At 35.6% G+C, this 23732-nt stretch overlaps 1 long non-coding RNA gene across 2 annotated transcripts; it reads right to left on the bottom strand.

The window, feature by feature from the left end:
• Positions 1-1980: 1980 nt before the first annotated feature.
• LOC138311090 (uncharacterized) lies at positions 1981-10255 on the bottom strand. Of its 2 annotated transcripts, XR_011206521.1 has the most exons (6): positions 10146-10208; positions 8305-8389; positions 7671-7793; positions 6856-6997; positions 6114-6213; positions 1981-2720 (listed from the first exon to the last, which is right to left on the bottom strand). It is a non-coding gene; the product is annotated as an uncharacterized lncRNA (long non-coding RNA). The 2 variants fall into 2 exon arrangements; XR_011206522.1 differs by lacking the exon at positions 8305-8389 and having other exon boundaries at positions 10146-10255.
• Between the last annotated feature and the right edge of the window lie 13477 nt (positions 10256-23732).

Here is a 23732-nt window from a genome sequence, read left to right as displayed (position 1 = left end):
TATAAGCTTGCTAAACAAGACAGGGTTTTCTCAAGAAATACAAATAAAGTAAAATAATTATGTTTGGAAATAAGCACAAAAATCTGAGTGTACTCTCCGTGGCTTTTTTCATTGATGTCACTTTTTTTTTTATTTCATCTGGGTATGAAAGATATTTGTTTTTAATCTGTGTGGTGGATTCTCACAAACGTTAGCAAACAAAAATTTCTTCATAACCCAATGAAATTAAAAAAATAGTGACATCAATGCTTATAATAATTTTCTAGACTACTTGATAAAATAAAATACATTTACACATACCATTCCATTGATTTTCCAAGGAATTATTTTTCCAAATCAACAAGCAGCGTCAATGTTTCTATTACATTTTAAGTATGTAAACAAAAAATCAAAGTTCCAAGGCCACTTATAGATGCTGTGAATGAAGGACTCAAACAAAGGAATAAAGAAATTGGTTTTTCATTTAAATATTGAATTAGTATAAGTGTGCAGTGTTGTGTTTCAAGAGCAATAAGTTCAATAACTAATTTTTCTGATATTATTTCTGAAATTAATGATTTCAACACCAATAATACCGGTCAGAATCTGAATATAATTTTTCATAATTCTTTATTAATTACTAAAATTATCAATTTCATCAATGTCTCTTCAAAGACAAAAAAATAATAAGTTAACATATCCGTATCTTAATATCCACGCAACATTTAAGAATATTTTTGGAAAAATATAACATTAGAATATTACCATTTCCGGACGTGTTTTGGTTTCCTTTGTAGAAAACTAACATGGGTTGCTTTGACGACTTTTGACTAATAAATCATAGCCAGATACTTATGCCAAATAAAAGGTACATTATTTCGGTACGTATACCACTCAGATTTTTTTTAAATTCACAAGAACGCTAGTCGTTAACATCAAGAAAACTTCATGTAATGCATCCGACTTTAGCAAGTCTTCTTAAGCCTAACGGTTAACTGGTTGGCAACATATTATCATGAAGAACATATCATTATTTTTGCTTTGCCTACTTTTGACAAATGATAATTCTTTAATCATGGCCAGATACATTTGCCAAATAAAAGGTACATTATTTGGTTACTTATAACACTCAAATTTCTTTTGAATTCATAAGAACGCTAACATCAAGAAAACTTCATACAATGCATCAGACTTTAAGGCTACCGTACATTACACGACAATATAAGTTTCATTTGTCACTTTAAAGATGCTCCACCGCCGACATAGCATAAATGATATTCATTATTTGAATATTAATTGGTGTATTATCGTATATATATTCCGTCTTTGCATATTACAGAGTTAGCTCCCTTGCGGGTAGGTATCGATTGTTACGTCATTATTTTGTGAGCGCAATTCACGTCGTTTTCTCCGAAACGCATGACGTTACGATCGCAAACACATGACGTCACAATCAATACCTACAGTGTACCCGCAAGTGCAGATAACTCTGTAATATGCAAATTCGGAATATATGTCTAACTAACACAAAAAAAAATATGAAATAATTTATTTTGCCTTTGGTGCATGCGCAATCAGTACTTCATTCCATATAGGATATAGTGCCACGGATTTTTTTAGGGATGCAATTAATAATTTTTCATATTTTTAACTTGAAGTAAAATTAGAAGCTCATACTTTTCAATGTTGGTAATGGTGTAAAGTAAGTAACTTTTGTAACTGAAGAAAAATACTAAATCGTCTTCTCCTGTTTTTGATAGTGAAAAAATACCATTTGTCGGCAGTGGAGCATCTTTAAGTTGTTTGTACATATATAGATCTATATTATCATTATATTTTGTAAGTATATGTTGATAAATTTTGTACTTTTTTCCTTTCAATATAACGCTGTTATCGATAAACAAAAAGAAACAACTCCCAGAGACAGAACAAGGGAGGAAACTCATACTCAAAACAATTAACTTTTAATGCGCAATAATATCATCAGATATAGTTCCTCAATGCAACCAAAACAAAAAATTTATTAAACGTTATAAGAACTTTCCTAAGCAATTATTTTCCCGACATTTGATTACATTACTCGATCAAACTAAAACAGCTCATGTTTTCTTATCAAAATCTATTAAGTATCTAGCACCTTAAAAGAAAAGGATTCTTTTTTCTAAATTACAAAACAAGCATGGGACATTCGTGTGCTTGATTTATCAGCATTTCTTTATTAAAAATTCAAAACACTTACTAGTTTTAACTGCTATAAAAATTGTGAAAATAGATAATGCCATATTAAATCATAATTTGACACCTTCACCACTGTGAACATTCAACAGATATACATCAGAAATGAAATTCATTTTTTTAAGAGCCAACATGCCCTCACACTGGTGATTTCATGTAAAAGTTTGAGGTAAATAAAAAGAGTTAAATTTCTACCCACTACATTTTAGAAGCACACATCCTATAATTGTATAAAATTTAACAAAAAATGAAAGTCAATTTTTTTGTGAAAATCCTTATTTAGGATTGCTATAAGAAAATTCTACTGTAGCTCCTTCAGCTTCAATCAAATGTTTGTGACAAACTTGAAACTTTCTCAACCATTGCAACTCAAAGAATTCTGTTTTTAATTATCTCTTTGTTAACTGTGTAACATTTAGCATCCAATGCAGCATCAAGCAAATTCATTCGGTCATATCTTACAGCTAGTTATTTTCCTGTGGAATGTCATGGCATCTGTCAAACACCTGTAAGATGAAAAAAATCTTCTTTAGACAATTAACAATTTAATCCTGAAAAAACATATGAACTCGGTGAAAGATATTTTATATTTAAAGTATTTAAAACATGCTTCTGGTTGGTATAAACTAACTGGAAGGGTAAACTCAACTCCTCCTCGACACTCCATGGCATGGTTCGTACAAAAATTTAAAAACAGATTTAAGGAGTTTTTAAGGACTTTTCAAGGCTTTTTTGGCCATTTTCAAGGCCATATTGAAACCAAATTTAAAATCAAGCGATACAAAATTTTATCATTTACCGTCACTGATGATTATGAATGAAGAAATATTTCATTAAATGAAGTTCTGAGGTATGTTTAAATCAGAACGAGAACATGGCCATGAGTCCGTAATCAAACATTTGGATTTCAAGTCGATTCGCCAACAACACTTTGAAGGAGGAATCAAATGTGATTTTAAAACAAATGTATTTTTCAAGGACTTTTCAAGGCCACTTGGTGAATTTGAAGGACTTTTCAAGGTCAAACTCTTTATTTAAGGACTTTCAAGGCCAACACATAAATTCAAGGACTTTTCAAGGCCTGTACCCTCCATGCAGGGGTTCCAATCACGTACAATCTCTACACCTCTGGACTATCTCATACTAAAACTGAAGGCAGCTCAGGGGAACAAATCTGAACCAATCACAGGCCTGCAAAAATTTCTTTTTGAAGACTACAGACAGAGCGAAGCCCTACTTCAAAGCCACAGTCAACCACAGTGTATCGTTATACAGCTCTTTTGATGTTCATCAGAGGACTAAATTACCTATTCTGTTCTGTTGCCTACAGTTTGAGACTTTGAGATAATTCAGGGGTGTAGAGATCGTAAGTGATCGAAACCCCTGGATTTTCGAAGATGAAGTCAACGGTGTGGATACTAATGGAATGGTATTTGGATAACTAACTTTTTACAAAATTTGTGTGTGAAGGTACTTTTTTCATGAAACTAAGTGTACCAAGTTACCAACTAAATAACTCCTTGCCACATTAACTCATGACTTACCAGTAAGGCAATATAAACTATTCTATATTATTTTTTGTGTTAATTAGACTTATGTATACACAATTAAACACTAATTATTGTTCAAATCAGAAATAATAATTTGATTCTACTATTTCCAGAATTTTAGAAGATTTTTATAAGTTTTAGCCTATTTGACCCCTTTTTAACCCCGCCCCTCTGCCCCCAGGGGGTCCGCAAGGACCAATATGGATATGATGCTAAAATGCTATCTCAGGCTAATAATTCTAACCAAGTTTGACTCGTTTCCAATGAAAATTGAGCAAAAAATGCTCATTAATGTGTTTTTCCTACATAAATTATAGTAAACTTGACCCCTTCCCCAAGGGGAAACGCGAGACCCCAGGGTCATATAATTTACAAATTTTATAAAAACACACTTTAAGACCTTTCTATCTATAAAGTGTATTTGATTCTACCATTTCCAGAATTTTAGAAGAATATTTTTGAAGTTTAAATTAGCCTATTTGACCTTTTTTGGCCCCGTCCCTCTGCCCCCAGGGGGTCGGCCTGGACCAATATGGATATGATGCTAAAATGCTATCTCAGGCTAATAATTCTAACCAAGTTTGACTCGTTTCCAATGAAAATTGAGCAAAAAATGCTAACAAATGTGTTTTCCCTATATAAACTATAGTAAATTTGACCCCCTCCCCAGGGGAAAACGTGAGACCCCAGGGTCATATAATTCACAATTTTTGTAAAGGACCTGAAGACTTTTCTATCTATGAAAAGTATTTGATTCTACCATTTCCATAATTTCAGAAGAAGATTTTTGAAGTTTTAGCCTATTTGACCCCCCTAAGGCCCCTGGGGGTCAGTCATAGAAAATTTGTTAATAGGATTAAATGGCCATCTCATACTGATAATTCTGACAATATTTGACTCATTTCCTATTACAAATGACCAAATAATCCTCAAAAATGTGTTTTCTCAATATAAATCATAGTAAACTTAACCTCCTCCCCAGGGGGAACTAGAGACCCCAGGGTCATATAATTCACACTTTTTGTAAAAGACCTTAAGACCTTTCTATCTATGAAGAGTATTTGATTCTACCACATCTGTGAGTAGAGAAGAAGATTTTTGAAATTTTACTCAATTTTAACCCTTTTGGCCCCTCCCACAGCCCCCTGGGGGGTGGGGACCTTATAATTCACAAGTTTGATTGGCCTTATGCCTTAGAAGGTTTGTGCAAAACTTCATTGAAATTGCTTCAGCAGTTTTGGAGAAGAAGTCGAAAATGTAAAATGTTTACCGACATACGACGGACGACGACGGACAAAAGGCGATTAGAATAGGTCACTTGAGACTTCGTCTCAGGTGACCTAATAAACTAGTCAATTGGACTCATTCATGTACCACGTGATACCCGATAACGTTTGTGCGGGACTATTGTTTCTATTGGTGATGGAATGACGTTATCGCGGGATAACGTTGTTTCAACGGAAAGATTACAAAGAGTTACGTTCCATCACCACTGGAGATACTAGTCCCGCACAAACGTTATCGGGTATCACGTGGTACGTGAATTAGTCCCATTACATAGGGCCGAAACGATTAGTCGAATAATCGGAGGAGATTAGATTAATGAAACTAATTGCTGATAATCGATTAAAGATTTTATTAATCGTTAATCGTAACATACAGCTGACTAAACATGTTGACAGATCATGGATTCTGAGGAAGCCATTCCGACTGTAAAGTTTCATCTCTTTATGTACACGTTTTGAACTCAACAAAACATATGATATGAGAAATACTTGTTAAATTACGTATCTTTGGAAGTTAGTCTTTGGTCAATTAAAAAGTGAATGTCTTGAGAAAGCTTGCAACACGCTGTTCGCCAATTTTCACAAGCGATCAGCTCCATGTTGTTACGTCAGGGAGGGGAGGCCTAATCGCCACCAGGACGCTCTCATTTTAATTTTACTATTGCATGTGCTTATCATATAAAACAAACGTTTTTGTTTGATTTATTTTATTTTTTTGATCACGGAAATGACGAAAGTTAGATCATGTTGCTCCGTGGCGATTCAGATTTGGTTGATTAGTCGTACATGTGAAGGTCACGTCAAAACAGTGGGTTAGCAGACTGGATTTAAACAATGTTACACAAGATGATACTGGGACGGAAATCAGAATTTATTTGGGATGAAATACGTTTATTTAGTTAATAAATTTGTTCCTATTTATTGGTAGACTTATGTAATGTAAGGTAGGTCGATTAATAATCGATTACATGTGACCAAATAATCGATAACAAAAATTACTACACGGTAATCGTTTCAGCCCTACAATTACATGATCTTGCTGTGAAAGCATTACAAAATTCACCTCTAAATCTAAATCATGCGCCCTTCACCAGAGACCAGCAGGCAGCTCAAGGGAGACAACTAGACATTTCACTTGACACTTTCTGATTGAACCAAACAAGCTGAAAAGAGAAATTAATTAATTAATGTATAGATAAACAAGAATTCCACGGAAGTGGATGTGTCGCCTGCACAGCAGTAAAATCCACAAAAAATAGTTATTTATGTGAAGTTATCAAGTCCCGTAACTCTTGCAAATATTGACTGATTTTGACCAGTATCAAAGCCATCTGAGATCTCTCGGATATAAAGCAATATACATATTTTGCTGAAACCCAAAAGTTATTGAGCGGAAACCAAGAAATTATCTATTTTGACAATTTTAAAGTCCTGTATCTCTTGCAAATATTGACAGATTTTGACCTTTATATTAAACCAATCCTAGATCTCATTGATATAACTCAATACATAAAATTTGGTTAAAATCTGATCATAAATATTAAAGTTATCCCACGGAAACCAAGAAATTATCTGTTTTGACGATTTTAATGTCCTGTAACTCTTGCAAATATTAACAGATTTTGACCAGTACCGAACTCATCAGAGACATCTCATTAATATCAAGCAATATACCAAATTAAATTTGGTTGAAATCGGACAATAAATACTAAAGTTATTGCATGGAAACCTTTTTCCGGACGCCGCTGATGCCAACATAGTGATACCTATGTGTCGCCCTTGTATTACAGATAAATTATACTCACCAATTAATACTTAGGTCATTTATGGAGAATTGTGTCCGATATTTTAATGAAAGGAATGAATTAACTCCCCTTCGCAGTGTCTCCATGTTGGAAGTTAACGTTGTAATGTTGATCCAAAAGGTACAATTATGGAAGCACATCACTGAAACAGAATGAATAAATGGATGATTATGGTTCATTTAAGCATTTTCAAATTACATTCAGCTAGTACATTTGTTGAATCCTAATTCATGGTAAATTTGCCGTTGTGCTATAGTCGCAATAATAATTGGTATTTATACACCCATAATGTTGCCAACTGCTGTGGTTCAATGTTTATATTTATATCTGAAATCAATTTAATGGTGTAATCTGAAGATATTTTGCATCTATAATGAATGAAATATTCATTATCATCAAAGATGGAACAGCCATCTTCCATGATGGCTTGTATGGCAATTGTGACACCACAATGATAATGACATCATAAGTCTAGGGGTGAAAATGACTGTGACAGTATCCTCTAGAATATTGGGGATTAGCTGCATATAAGAAAGGAGGCTATTATTTCAGGTTGCTGTTTAAACATGTTTAACTAACTATTATTTCTCAGTCAAACAACTTTATCATGGACAATTTGCAGGCATGATTACACATATATATTCCTTGGTTAAGAATTATTTTAAAGCTTGAATATGACAGGAAGAATGCCCATGCAATTACAATTGTTTATATATCTGAATATGGTTGCAGTGGCTGAATGGCTAAGGTGTAGGACATTAATTTACCAATATATACTGGTAACCATTATCCTTTAGTGTTAATTTGAAACCTACTACTGGCATGCACATTTCGTTGGTAGTCTGGTACTCATGACTGTAAGTCAAAGGTTTTTCTCTTGATTCTCCTGCTTCTCTCCACCTCTTTAACCTGGCCCTTCCTCATGTATACAGGTATACCTTTAAAAAGATACAGTTTACGATATTAAAATTAATTTCTAGATTTAGTTGCAGTCTTCAGTTATATAGTCAATTACAGCCTAACTGTAAACCTTTTTAAAGAGAATCCTTATAACTTACTAGCATTTATATAACCTTTTGGGTTATACAATACAAGCTGCTTTGTTAATACTACTACTAGCAGTCTACCTAGAGTTATTTGTTTGAACATACCGTTTTCATATATATATATTCCTGTATTCACCAATCACCATAATTACTGGTGACCCTTCCACTGACTATTCACATCCTAAATACTCCAGGGGTTGCGATCACTTACAATCTCTACATCCCTGGACTATCTCATAGTAAAACTGAAGGTAGCTCAGGGGAACAAATCTGAACCAATCACAGGCATGCAAAAATTTCTTTTTGAAGACTACAGGCAGAGCGAAGCCCTACTTCAAAGCCACAGTCAACCACTGCGTACCGTTATACGGCTCTTTTGATGTACATCAAAGGACTAAATTACCTATTCTGTTCTGTTGCCTCCATGAGATAGTCCAAGGGTGTAGAGATCGTAAATGACTTGAATCCCTGGAGTATCGAGGCATCTTCTGGAATTAATATAATTTAATAAACATCATCATTCCATGGATTAAACAATGTTTTACAACTGCCTTAAGCTTATAACTTTGTCATTGTATACCATATTACATCAAATTCATGTGATAATATATATTCTCGCACCTCGGACAGGGAAATCTCACTTGATACCCGGTGCTAGATTTTTCTATCTCGTCCGATCTGTCTGGTACCTTTACGCGAATTTTGGCGGAATTTTACGCCATTCATGTAACAGTCCGCGCATGTGACGTCAAACTCTCGAACCGGTGACGTCACAAGCGTCAGATAATCAATATTATTAGAAATATATCCATTCAGTCATTTACCATGCATTGTTTGGTTGCTGTTTTTAATTATGAAAACAGTATGTACCGATTGATCATCGTTTTCTCTTTGATATAACCGAACTATAGTTTTAAGCGGAATGACTGAAATCGAAGCGCAGATGAAATGGTTAATTGGCTTTGAACCAGGAGGCCCAAGACGGGATAGTTTTACACTCTGAACGCATATAGATGGGTTTTGTTATATCTTAGAGGCGCGAGAAAAAAAATCTATTACCTATTAGTGATCGAGATCGGGTTATCTCAGTCGAGGGCTAAGATTTTGTAACATAATCCCAACCGAGGCGTTAGCTAACGCCTCGGTTGGGATTATGTTACAAAATCTTAGCCCTCGACTGAGATAAGTTTAATAAAATCTGTTACCTGTAAGTGATCGAGATCGGGTTATCTCAGTCGAGGGCTAAGATTTTGTAACATAATCCCAACCGAGGCGTTAGCTAACGCCTCGGTTGGGATTATGTTACAAAATCTTAGCCCTCGACTGAGATAACCCGATCTCGATCACTTACAGGTAACAGATTTTATTAAACTTGACGCTAATTCTGTGAATTCGGTAAGAATGTTGTTGAAGAAAATCAATGATAAAATTTCATCAAGCCATAACTTCGTCAATACTTGGCCAATTTTGTTCATCAAGCACTCACTGGAAAGATACATTATTTCTCTTTAAGGTAAGATATGCGTTAATGGTGTAAAGAGCCCATTTATTAAAATAATCACGGGTTTAAAAAAATAGGTCCGTTTTTCTCGACCGCCGAGTTCATACCCCTACGTATACTGTCGGTTAAAAAAATTTCGTGCCAGGTCCCTCTCAGTGTAAATATGAGAAGGTGGTCAATTGTTTAAACATACAATGTAATTGTACAGCATAGTATCGTTCAGTCGTGTCATGAAGATCAACTCAGCTCAATGCTATTTTCTGACTGCAAACGTACATACATGTAAGTAAACAGCTGATGAAAACAATTTAAATTTACAGTTAAGCTTATAATTAGACCTCACTGTACATTTGTACGTAACGCTAACGTTAGACATAACTAATACCAGGCGTCATATTGAAATACTAGCAATAATATAATACAATAAAGCACTATATCTTAAGAAACATATATTCAACAACATATGTCTCAGAGTCTTCAACTCGATCCTTGTTTGAACGCTTTATATTGTCAATCATCAGCGACAGTCCAGCTGACAGTCGCGAAATGGGTGATGCAACCTAACAGTTACCGATGCATGACTCGATATCGGTACAAAACTACTAAGCTTAGGCCTAACTGCACTGCAATCTCCAACATCAACTATTAATAGTTATCGAATAATATAATAATAGTTATCTATCATGCTGACGCCATTGGCGAGTAATATGATATAAATCATAGGCAACAAATGTCCTTATTACCTGCCCTGTTGCCGATTTCAACTTCAACCGCGGGGCGGCTCACCGAACGATACTTCCTAGGGGGCGCTTTTATTTTTACATGCGATTAATGCGGGCGAAACTCTACAAACAGATCCGTTTCCCTGTTACAATTTTGGATATTAGAAGTCTAATGGATGAATTACAAAGAATTTTATGAATTTAAGTAATTACAACAGAAAATAAACAAAAAAATCATCAATATGACTGATTTTTAAACCCATTTGAAATGGTCCATTTGAAGGTCCAATCGGTCATAATCCCCTTGAAGGAAGGCGATCGGGACCCCGTAGTATCTCGTCTGTTGAGGACCTGCGAAATACCACCATTATTCAAGACTGTCTTGTGATCGTAATTTTCGGTGTTTCCCAAAATCAGAAATACCGTTTTGTTCAGAATTATTAAGACTTTTTATATGTAGAGTCTCAGATTGCTAACTTTGTAAGTTATTTCACTACAAGGACGTATATGAGAAGGATAAGTCACACTGGGTTTTGGGGAAGTCCAAGGCAGGCGCTTTGTGTTTGTGCATAAACTGATTTTCCTTTGATATCCGCCGGCGCAGCCTTTGATGTAGCTTGCGGGTGCGAGGGTTACCGTTCATTTCATGAGCTGTCAATTTTTTTAACGAAAATTTAAGACATATCCTAAATATTCCGTCTTTAAAGCAGTTAGACAAGTATTTGAGAAAACGGTTTTTATTCCCGTTCATAGGCGTCTCGCGTGGTGTTTAGTAATGTAAAGAGACAGACACGAATCCTTCTCACTTATAAATCCTTGTTTCACTAGGACGAATTTAACAGAAACCAGTGGTCAAAATGCCGATTTTTGCCTGTTTGACCCAAAAAATATCACCTTTAAAGAATTTACATAGCTGATACGATTATTTCAATCGATAGATCACGCTGAGATTAACTTACATTGAAAATTTCAACAAAATTTATAACATAGTTTCCTTATTACCCAAATCGCGAAAATAAGCGGGTTGATAGGTTTATTTAGCCGTGTTAACATTTCGTTCCAGAACGAAAACTCTGTTATAACAGAGTTGTCGTTCTTACTCTTCATTTCATACTTAGCGACTAAATCACCAAGGATTTATAAGTGAGACGTCCTTGAAATCACCGAGCTACCCCGGCTTATATTTAGATATATAGGCTACAACTATTTGTTTTCGATAGATAGAAATAAATAACAACAAAACACAACTATTTTGCGTATTTTCGAGGTTAATGGGCACTTTTCGAGAAAAGTGTTTGGCTCTGAAAAGAGCCGTTGCTATAGGATTCAAGACTGCTTCGATTCTTGGTCACTCTTCATCATCGTCTTCGGATCCGGAAACAACGTCTACAATTTCGCCATACAGGTCTCTTCGTAATCCGGATATGTCTTCAGCTTTTTGGTGGGCATAGTCGTAGTACATGTTACGCAGGCCTTCTACAACCGACATTCTAAGTCTGTAGCTGTAGCGAAAGGTTCTCAGTCCGTCTCTCTTGGCACCGAGGTAACGGGACTGCAACTCGTCTAGCTTGTAATTCAGTTGTACGATCTGTTCACAGGCTCTTCGGAATCGACGTTCGCTATTCAGCAGAGTGAATCGTTGATCGAGTCGGGAGTTTCTTGCTTTCGTCTTCATGATTGTCTCAAGATTAATTGATGACAGTAGATTGTCGTCGGGTATTTATACCCCTGACTTCAAGTGTCATAGGCCATAACGAGAAACTCGTGTACACATTGTCAGTACACATTCTGACGCGTGTCAGCGCATTTAGTATATTGAGTGAAAGGCACACCATTTACCGTTACGCGGTCACGGTCTGTGCGCTCGACTGCAGGCTTGACCAGACACTGGACAGTAGAAATAACTGCATGGTATACTAGTGATATATATATATAAGCCACATAACTTAGAATTGCCGAGAAAGATATTGTGACGCTCCATGGTAACGTTATTGATGACGTCATAGAACAATGGGATACAATCGCAACATCTCGTCGGCAGTCTTCGGAAGTTAACGGTTGTAACCGAACACTATAGGCAGTGAACTTCCGTTAATTACACGCGGCTATTTATGAAAATGTACGCCGGGCGAGACGGTTCGATTTACAACATACCGTCGCATGTATCGAAAAGCAGTATTTCATACTGGTCGGGCGCCTCTTATACGTGTATGTATCAAATCTAATTTATATCAACGGAATCGTGACAACGGGGGTGGGTTGGGGGGGGGGGGGGGGGGGCTATTTCCATTGTCATAAACAAAGGAGTATTTACGCACAAAAAGCTATTTCATTGTCATAAACAAAGGAGTATTTACGCACAAAAAGGTGAAGACGCGTCTTTAGTTATACCTCTGTATGTGGTATATTTAAGCATATTATACGAGTGATTTTGTTGTCGAGTAATTATACATGTATACCAGCTTGATTCAAGGGACGTAACTCGTGTTATCATGTTCATTATACATTTACCAATATTTATTTGATCACAAGGAATAAACATGGGTCTACACGCATTTGTAGCTATGATTAAGGAAATAATCAGAAATTTAATTGATATGTATTATTTTGTACTATTGAAATTATCTTAAGACGTTGATAAATTGAAGAGAAAAACATTTTAGCAATATTCGAACTCATATTCTCGTATAAGATACATGTACTTATTACTTAGCGACTAAATCACCGAGCTACCCCGGCTTATATTTAGATATATACAACTATTTGTTTTCGATAGATAGAAATAAATAACAACAAAACACAACTATTTTGCGTATTTTCGAGGTTAATGGGCACTTTTCGAGAAAAGTGTTTGGCTCTGAAAAGAGCCGTTGCTATAGGATTCAAGACTGCTTCGATTCTTGGTCACTCTTCATCATCGTCTTCGGATCCGGAAACAACGTCTACAATTTCGCCATACAGGTCTCTTCGTAATCCGGATATGTCTTCAGCTTTTTGGTGGGCATAGTCGTAGTACATGTTACGCAGGCCTTCTACAACCGACATTCCAAGTCTGTAGCTGTAGCGAAAGGTTCTCAGTCCGTCTCTCTTGGCACCGAGGTAACGGGACTGCAACTCGTCTAGCTTGTAATTCAGTTGTACGATCTGTTCACAGGCTCTTCGGAATCGACGTTCGCTATTCAGCAGAGTGAATCGTTGATCGAGTCGGGAGTTTCTTGCTTTCGTCTTCATGATTGTCTCAAGATTAAGTGATGACAGTAGATTGTCGTCGGGTATTTATACCCCTGACTTCAAGTGTCATAGGCCATAACGAGAAACTCGTGTACACATTGTCAGTACATATTCTGACGCGTGTCAGCGCATTTAGTATATTGAGTGAAAAGCACACCATTTACCGTTACGCGGTCACGGTCTGTGCGCTCGACTGCAGGCTTGACCAGACACTATGGACAGTAGAAATAACTGCATGGTATACTAGTGATATATATATAAGCCACATAACTTAGAATTGCCGAGAAAGATATTGTGACGCTCCATGGTAACGTTATTGATGACGTCATAGAACAATGGGATACAATCGCAACATCTCGTCGGCAGTCTTCGGAAGTTAACGGTTGTAACCGAACACTATAGGCAGTGAACTTCCGTTAATTACACGCGGCTAGTTATGAAAATGTACGCCGGGCGAGACGGTTCGATTTACAACATACCGTCGCATGTATCGAAAAGCAGTATTTCATACTGGTCGGGCGCCTCTTATACGTGTATGTATCAAATCTAATTTATATCAACGGAATCGTGACAACGGGGGTGGGTTGGGGGGGGGGGGCTATTTCATTGTCATAAACAAAGGAGTATTTACGCACAAAAAGCTATTTCATTGTCATAAACAATGGAGTATTTACGCACAAAAAGGTGAAGACGCGTCTTTAGTTATACCTCTGTATGTGGTATATTTAAGCATATTATACGAGTGATTTTGTTGTCGAGTAATTATACATGTATACCAGCTTGATTCAAGGGACGTAACTCGTGTTATCATGTTCATTATACATTTACCAATATACATTTGATCACAAGGAATAAACATGGGTCTACACGCATTTGTAGCTATGATTAAGGAAATAATCAGAAATTTAATTGATATGTATTATTTTGTACTATTGAAATTATCTTAAGACGTTGATAAATTGAAGAGAAAAACATTTTAGCAATATTCGAACTCATATTCTCGTATAAGATACATGTACTTATTACTTAGCGACTAAATCACCGAGCTACCCCGGCTTATATTTAGATATATACAACTATTTGTTTTCGATAGATAGAAATAAATAACAACAAAACACAACTATTTTGCGTATTTTCGAGGTTAATGGGCACTTTTCGAGAAAAGTGTTTGGCTCTGAAAAGAGCCGTTGCTATAGGATTCAAGACTGCTTCGATTCTTGGTCACTCTTCATCATCGTCTTCGGATCCGGAAACAACGTCTACAATTTCGCCATACAGGTCTCTTCGTAATCCGGATATGTCTTCAGCTTTTTGGTGGGCATAGTCGTAGTACATGTTACGCAGGCCTTCTACAACCGACATTCTAAGTCTGTAGCTGTAGCCAAAAGGTTCTCAGTCCGTCTCTCTTGGCACCGAGGTAACGGGACTGCAACTCGTCTAGCTTGTAATTCAGTTGTACGATCTGTTCACAGGCTCTTCGGAATCGACGTTCGCTATTCAGCAGAGTGAATCGTTGATCGAGTCGGGAGTTTCTTGCTTTCGTCTTCATGATTGTCTCAAGATTAAGTGATGACAGTAGATTGTCGTCGGGTATTTATACCCCTGACTTCAAGTGTCATAGGCCATAACGAGAAACTCGTGTACACATTGTCAGTACACATTCTGACGCGTGTCAGCGCATTTAGTATATTGAGTGAAAGGCACACCATTTACCGTTACGCGGTCACGGTCTGTGCGCTCGACTGCAGGCTTGACCAGACACTGGACAGTAGAAATAACTGCATGGTATACTAGTGATATATATATATAAGCCACATAACTTAGAATTGCCGAGAAAGATATTGTGACGCTCCATGGTAACGTTATTGATGACGTCATAGAACAATGGGATACAATCGCAACATCTCGTCGGCAGTCTTCGGAAGTTAACGGTTGTAACCGAACACTATAGGCAGTGAACTTCCGTTAATTACACGCGGCTAGTTATGAAAATGTACGCCGGGCGAGACGGTTCGATTTACAACATACCGTCGCATGTATCGAAAAGCAGTATTTCATACTGGTCGGGCGCCTCTTATACGTGTATGTATCAAATCTAATTTATATCAACGGAATCGTGACAACGGGGGTGGGTTGGGGGGGGGGGGGCTATTTCATTGTCATAAACAAAGGAGTATTTACGCACAAAAAGCTATTTCATTGTCATAAACAAAGGAGTATTTACGCACAAAAAGGTGAAGACGCGTCTTTAGTTATACCTCTGTATGTGGTATATTTAAGCATATTATACGAGTGATTTTGTTGTCGAGTAATTATACATGTATACCAGCTTGATTCAAGGGACGTAACTCGTTGTTATCATGTACATTATACATTTACCAATATACATTTGATCACAAGGAATAAACATGGGTCTACACGCATTTGTAGCTATGATTAAGGAAATAATCAGAAATTTAATTGATATGTATTATTTTGTACTATTGAAATTATCTTAAGACGTTGATAAATTGAAGAGAAAAACATTTTAGCAATATTCGAACTCATATTCTCGTATAAGATACATGTACTTATTACTTAGCGACTAAATCACCGAGCTACCCCGGCTTATATTTAGATATATACAACTATTTGTTTTCGATAGATAGAAATAAATAACAACAAAACACAACTATTTTGCGTATATTTTCGAGGTTAATGGGCACTTTTCGAGAAAAGTGTTTGGCTCTGAAAAGAGCCGTTGCTATAGGATTCAAGACTGCTTCGATTCTTGGTCACTCTTCATCATCGTCTTCGGATCCGGAAACAACGTCTACAATTTCGCCATACAGGTCTCTTCGTAATCCGGATATGTCTTCAGCTTTTTGGTGGGCATAGTCGTAGTACATGTTACGCAGGCCTTCTACAACCGACATTCTAAGTCTGTAGCTGTAGCAAAAGGTTCTCAGTCCGTCTCTCTTGGCACCGAGGTAACGGGACTGCAACTCGTCTAGCTTGTAATTCAGTTGTACGATCTGTTCACAGGCTCTTCGGAATCGACGTTCGCTATTCAGCAGAGTGAATCGTTGATCGAGTGTAAGTGTATATAAGCTATGTGTGTAGACTAAGTGTATATAAGCTATGTGTGTAGACTAAGTGTATATAAGCTATGTGTGTAGACTAAGTGTATATAAGCTATGTGTGTAGACTAAGTGTATATAAGCTATGTGTGTAGACTAAGTGTATATAAGCTATGTGTGTAGACTAAGTGTATATAAGCTATGTGTGTAGACTAAGTGTATATAAGCTATGTGTGTGTGTAGACTAAGTGTATATAAGCTATGTGTGTAGACTAAGTGTATATAAGCTATGTGTGTAGACTAAGTGTATATAAGCTATGTGTGTAGACTAAAGTGTATATAGCTATGTGTGTAGACTAAGTGTATATAAGCTATGTGTGTAGACTAAGTGTATATAAGCTATGTGTGTAGACTAAGTGTATATAAGCTATGTGTGTAGACTAAGTGTATATAAGCTATGTGTGTAGACTAAGTGTATATAAGCTATGTGTGTAGACTAAATGTATATAAGCTGTGTGTGTAGACTAAGTGTATATAAGTGCTGTGTGTGTAGACTAAGTGTATATAAGCTATGTGTGTAGACTAAGTGTATATAAGCTATGTGTGTAGACTAAGTGTATATATAAGCTATGTGTGTAGACTAAGTGTATATAAGCTATGTGTGTAGACTAAGTGTGTGTGTAGACTAAGTGTAAGTAGTGTATATAAGCTGTGTGTGTAGACTAAGTGTATATAAGCTATGTGTGTGTAGACTAAGTGTATATAAGCTATGTGTGTAGACTAAGTGTGTATTAAGCTGTATGTGTGTAGACTAAGTGTATATAAGCTATGTGTGTAGACTAAGTGTATATAAGCTATGTGTGTAGACTAAGTGTATATAAGCTATGTGTGTAGACTAAGTGTATATAAGCTATGTGTTTGTAGACTAAGTGTATATAAGCTATGTGTGTAGACTAAGTGTATATAAGCTGTGTGTAGACTAAGTGTATATAAGCTATGTGTGTAGACTAAGTGTATATAAGCTATGTGTGTAGACTAAGTGTATATAAGCTATGTGTGACTAGTGTATAAAGCTGTGTTAGACTAAGTGTATATAAGCTATGTGTGTAGACTAAGTGTATATAAGCTATGTGTGTAGACTAAGTGTATATAAGCTGATGTGTGTGTAGACTAAGTGTATATAAGCTATGTGTGTAGACTAAGTGTATATAAGCTATGTGTGTAGACTAAGTGTATATAAGCTATGTGTGTAGACTAAGTGTATATAAGCTATGTGTGTAGACTAAGTGTATATAAGCTATGTGTGTAGACTAAGTGTATATAAGCTATGTGTGTAGACTAAGTGTATATAAGCTATGTGTGTAGACTAAGTGTATATAAGCTGTGTGTGTAGACTAAGTGTATATAAGCTATGTGTGTAGACTAAGTGTATATAAGCTATGTGTGTAGACTAAGTGTATATAAGCTATGTGTGTGTAGACTAAGTGTATATAAGCTATGTGTGTAGACTAAGTGTATATAAGCTATGTGTGTAGACTAAGTGTATATAAGCTATGTGTGTAGACTAAGTGTATATAAGCTATGTGTGTAGACTAAGTGTATATAAGCTATGTGTGTAGACTAAGTGTATATAAGCTATGTGTGTAGACTAAGTGTATATAAGCTATGTGTGTAGACTAAGTGTATATAAGCTATGTGTGTAGACTAAGTGTATATAAGCTATGTGTGTAGACTAAGTGTATATAAGCTATGTGTGTAGACTAAGTGTATATAAGCTATGTGTGTATACTACACTAAGTGTATATAAGCTATGTAGTGTTTGCATAAGACTATGTAATATAAGCTATGTGTGTAACTAAGTGTATATTACCTGCCGCCTGTGTGTAACTAAGTGTATTTGTCTTATTACATAATTTGTTTGTACAAAATCTAATATTATGAAGCAATATAATAGTGTTCAACTACTTTACCTCGACCGTTTCAATAAAAACCTTGTATATTGCACGGTTCCGAACTTATATTGCCATGGAAACGTTATATTGCACGGTCGAGATGTTATATTGCACGGAGCTTTAGGAACACCTCGCTGATGTTTGTATAGTTTTTGTAAGAAAACTTCCGGGAATGCGTTGTAACAGTGTAGTTACGTTTATTATGACGTACAAAGGTTTCACGCTCAAATTTCGCGTTGGATTTATAGAATCTCGAATTCAAGCACGTCATGTAGACGTTTACTGTACCGAGCCAAAGGACGGACACGATGAAAGGTATTAGATCAAAAGGCTGCAAGCAGGTCTAATAATGTGAAAACAGACAATAAGACATCCAAACCGGAGTTACAACGTGACGTACGTGGGCTATACGTCAATCTTCAATAGGATATTAAGTTTTTTTCCGTACGGTACGGTGTTGATGATTTTGTTAAGTGATTGTCGTATTCGTTTTATAAAAAAATATTCAACTGAAAAACTGGTGATTATGTAATAAAACAAATATTCCATGGTTACTGTGCTCTAGTTCATAATATTTACCCCTCGGTGATGGTAATCAACAAATGTTATATTGCACTCGGCCTTTGGCCTCGTGCAATATAACATTTGTTGATTACCATCACCTCGGGTTAAATATTATGAACTAGAGCACAGTAACCCATGATATATTTATATAATATGCTATGTGTGTAGACTAAGTGTATATATGCTATGTGTGTAGACTAAGTGTATATATGCTATGTGTGTAGACTAAGTGTATATAAGCTGTGTGTGTAGACTAAGTGTATATAAGCTATGTGTGTAGACTAAGTGTATATAAGCTATGTGTGTAGACTAAGTGTATATAAGCTATGTGTGTAGACTAAGTGTATATAAGCTATGTGTGTAGACTAAGTGTATATAAGCTATGTGTGTAGACTAAGTGTATATAAGCTATGTGTGTAGACTAAGTGTATATAAGCTATGTGTGTAGACTAAGTGTATATAAGCTATGTGTGTAGACTAAGTGTATATAAGCTATGTGTGTAGACTAAGTGTATATAAGCTATGTGTGTAGACTAAGTGTATATAAGCTATGTGTGTAGACTAAGTGTATATAAGCTATGTGTGTAGACTAAGTGTATATAAGCTATGTGTGTAGACTAAGTGTATATATGCTATGTGTGTAGACTAAGTGTATATAAGCTATGTGTGTAGACTAAGTGTATATAAGCTATGTGTGTAGACTAAGTGTATATAAGCTATGTGTGTAGACTAAGTGTATATAAGCTATGTGTGTAGACTAAGTGTATATAAGCTATGTGTGTAGACTAAGTGTATATAAGCTATGTGTGTAGACTAAGTGTATATATAAGTTATGTGTGTAGACTAAGTGTATATAAGCTATGTGTGTAGACTAAGTGTATATAAGCTATGTGTGTAGACTAAGTGTATATAAGCTATGTGTGTAGACTAAGTGTATATAAGCTATGTGTGTAGACTAAGTGTATATAAGCTATGTGTGTAGACTAAGTGTATATAAGCTATGTGTGTAGACTAAGTGTATATAAGCTATGTGTGTAGACTAAGTGTATATAAGCTGTGTGTGTAGACTAAGTGTATATAAGCTATGTGTGTAGACTAAGTGTATATAAGCTATGTGTGTAGACTAAGTGTATATAAGCTATGTGTGTAGACTAAGTGTATATAAGCTATGTGTGTAGACTAAGTGTATATAAGCTATGTGTGTAGACTAAGTGTATATAAGCTATGTGTGTAGACTAAGTGTATATAAGCTATGTGTGTAGACTAAGTGTATATAAGCTATGTGTGTAGTACTAAGTGTATATATGCTATGTGTGTAGACTAAGTGTATATAAGCTATGTGTGTAGACTAAGTGTATATAAGCTATGTGTGTGTAGACTAAGTGTATATAAGCTATGTGTGTAGACTAAGTGTATATAAGCTATGTGTGTACACTAAGTGTATATAAGCTATGTGTGTAGACTAAGTGTATATAAGCTAACAGTGTGTTGGTTACATCAATACAAATTGGGGTTTAGTGAATATGAGCTAATTTAGTCTATAGACTGAGTCAATTATATATTCCAAGGCTAACAGTGTGTTGGTTACATCAATACAACTTGGGGCTTAGTCGTTTAATGGGAAATGTAATTATTTGTAGTCGGGAAGTCATTTGAGCCGAGTCCTTGTGACCTTGTATCTGGGGCCACGGTGGCCGAGTGGTTAAGATGTCTCGACATATTACCACAAGTCCTCCACCTCTGGGTCCCAAGTTCGAATTATATGTGCGGTAGTTGCCAGGTACTGACCTCTAGGCGCTGGTTTTTTTCCTTACATGACCCTTGCTGTGACGAGGACGTTAAACTAATAAAACCCACAAACCTACAACCCTGTCAGTGGCGTCGCTACCATTGACGCAAAAAACGCAACTTCGTGCACATCAGTCAATTCTAAAAAAAAGTCATGCTTGTTTTTTTCTAAGTCATATACCTAAATACACCTAGAAAAATGAGACTAACATTTGTTATTTGGATCGCATTTTATTTTAAGGTTTACTTTTTCCGGAAAATTATGTTTCGGTTCCGTTTCCACTCGGTATCTATTATCTGGTATATCGACAGATTAAGACTGGGCACTTGTGATAAAGACTCAATATTTATCCATAAATCGTGATATTTATCAATAGTCACAGTATATCACATATTTGAAGGGGTCCATATCAGTGTTGTAGTATTATGTGACCTTGTTTATGTTTCGATAAGAGCGGACGAAGGGAGAATTAAAAGTATCTGGGGTGTTCAAATTGGTGATTTATTACAAAACGTTCTTATTTCACGCTGTTATTTCTGCATAAAAGAGGTAAACTTTTTAAACATATGCATGTATATGCTTGCGCGTTTTGTGACTTGCAATAACCGCTGTGGAAAAACAAGCAAATACATATTGAAGTCTTTTATTCAAACGTGTTACATGCGAGACAACGATTCTGTATGTCATTTTTAAACAAACCTTTTTTCACAAAATTTATCCACGAACCCACTCGTTCTACTACAATAAAAATCCTCAAAAGGTTCCAGTGTTCTATTGCCAAATACATGGTTCTTTTTCGTTCCCAAAACGGTATCAAAATCATGTTTTATGAGCTAAAGAGTATAAAGACCTTCATATCATGATCACAACTTGGTAGGTAAAAAGCACCAAATACATAGTTACATAGTATACAGACAATGTCAAAATGCCAAGGCGGTTGTAATTAATCTTAATTATACAAGTTTTACATTATCACAACTTTGTAAACTGATGTAGCTCTATAAAAATGGATGGTACAAATGAAATAAAAAGAACGTTCTATGAAGTCAACACGTCTTCTATCTTCTGATTTCATTAATTATTGGATAAAACGGTTTTCGGAGTTTATTCAATGTTTTAGCTTGTGATAATATAACTTCTTCGGTAAACTTAAACATAACTAAGTTGATCAAACGTCTGTATGCGTCAAAGATATGTATTACTATTGACAAGTAAATTGTTGACAAAATATCACAATAGTGTACGTTTCCCAGGTACTACCAGCGTTTGTAAAGGTCGGTCAAATTATTCTTCTTTGTTCCTAAAATACATCAAAATTGTGTTTAATGATTGAAATGCGTCCTTTAATGTCATATCTGTAACATAAAATTTACAACCACCATCAACATGACAGGTTAAAACAGTATCAAATGTGTAGTCTTTAAAATTTAAACCGCTCAACCTAACGTTTGTAGTACCTGTTATAGACACTAGTAAACATTTTTTGAAGTGACAGAATTGTGTTACGCACCTGGTTTCGTTTGGCAAGCCCTCGGGAAATATCACACCTTTGGATAAAAAAACCTCCCTATCACACTGTCACCGGGGCATAAATAATAATATAGATTTATATTAATTAAATATGGCATTCATAAGTGCTTTAAGATTATGGATTTAAATGTATAATTTGTGACATTCCAAGGAAATTAATATCGAGAAAACATAATCTACTGATCTAAGCAATTATTAACTAATTATGAGCACTCATATAATTTTTTTCATAATTTGATGTTCAGGGTACAAATGTAAAAAGGGGAGCATACCTTTCGTTTCATCAAATATGGCCATGCAATACAGATAAAGGGGCGGATTGATTTATCCTCGATTTTACGACGGAAACAACTTACAACACTCAAACATTGCACAATACAAACAATGCTCCTGGTAACTATTTAAGTATGTACTTTAATTGAGGCTAAATTTGGTCTATGATATAAAAGCTACTTTGCCCCATGTTGACATCAAACGTTTATAAAATTGTCAGCTGCAGATCAATATATCCGTCCCTCTTTAAAACAAACTACTGGTATCTAGGACTACCTTAGGAACCCGTTTCATTGTTTTACACAACTACTTGAAATACTTGAATTGTTTCCTGTATTTGTAAATGTGTGGTAGCTTAGTAGCGATGAAGTCAGGGCGTCGTCTTTTTTTCTAACTCAAACATAATCCTCATACTGACTTCATCTGTTTTATTAACTTATATAAATCTGATAAATCTACCCTCACATACAATAAAAACTACAAACTTTATGCAATGAAAAAACCATTAAAAACGGTTACCACGAATCTATATCCCCACCCATGTATTATGTAAATAACCGGATCAAATAATGGCAAATAATATAAACCTATTTTATGGGGAGATATATAAACAATTTGATTTGATTTAGTCTCAGATCTCCAGGTAAGGCGTGAGAAATATAACTGAAGCCTCAGGATATGATCATAAAAGTCTAACTAATGATTGTGTTTCTTTTATTTCAATACTTGTCCCTGTATGGAAGGTGGGTGTCTCTGGTTATTATTGCTTTGTCTGCGACATACAACAGTCTATAATCATGGCGTATAGAGTTCCCTCTGCTTTGTGCTCGGCAGTTAAGGAATTGGACAACTGTTTCGTCTGTTGTCAGTAAAATGTAATCGGGTAGAATGTGCTGTGCGATCTATCTGAAAATGTTCTTCAATGACATTTCAGTCACACCAATACTTGATTAACAGAATCTTGACCAAAAAGGATTTGTAATGGAAAAGTTTGTTTGAAACAATTATTTTTACAAAAAAGTAACACTTTTGGAAAAATGGAAAATAACATATTGCTATTTGTCATCTCATTTCACCCAGATAAAGGTGTGTCCACAATTTTACCACGCATGAAAACTACTCTGAGGACAATTTCTGTCTAGGTGTAAATTAGTTTCAATATTAAAATCCAGGAAAACAGTTTTCGGGAGACTTGAATATAGCGAGTGCA

The sequence above is a fragment of the Argopecten irradians genome, chromosome 16 (genome assembly GCF_041381155.1).
Source record: "Argopecten irradians isolate NY chromosome 16, Ai_NY, whole genome shotgun sequence".
NCBI lineage: Eukaryota > Metazoa > Mollusca > Bivalvia > Pectinida > Pectinidae > Argopecten > Argopecten irradians.
Note: the sequence above shows the minus strand (reverse complement) of the source record. Positions and strands in the feature narration are given on the sequence as shown.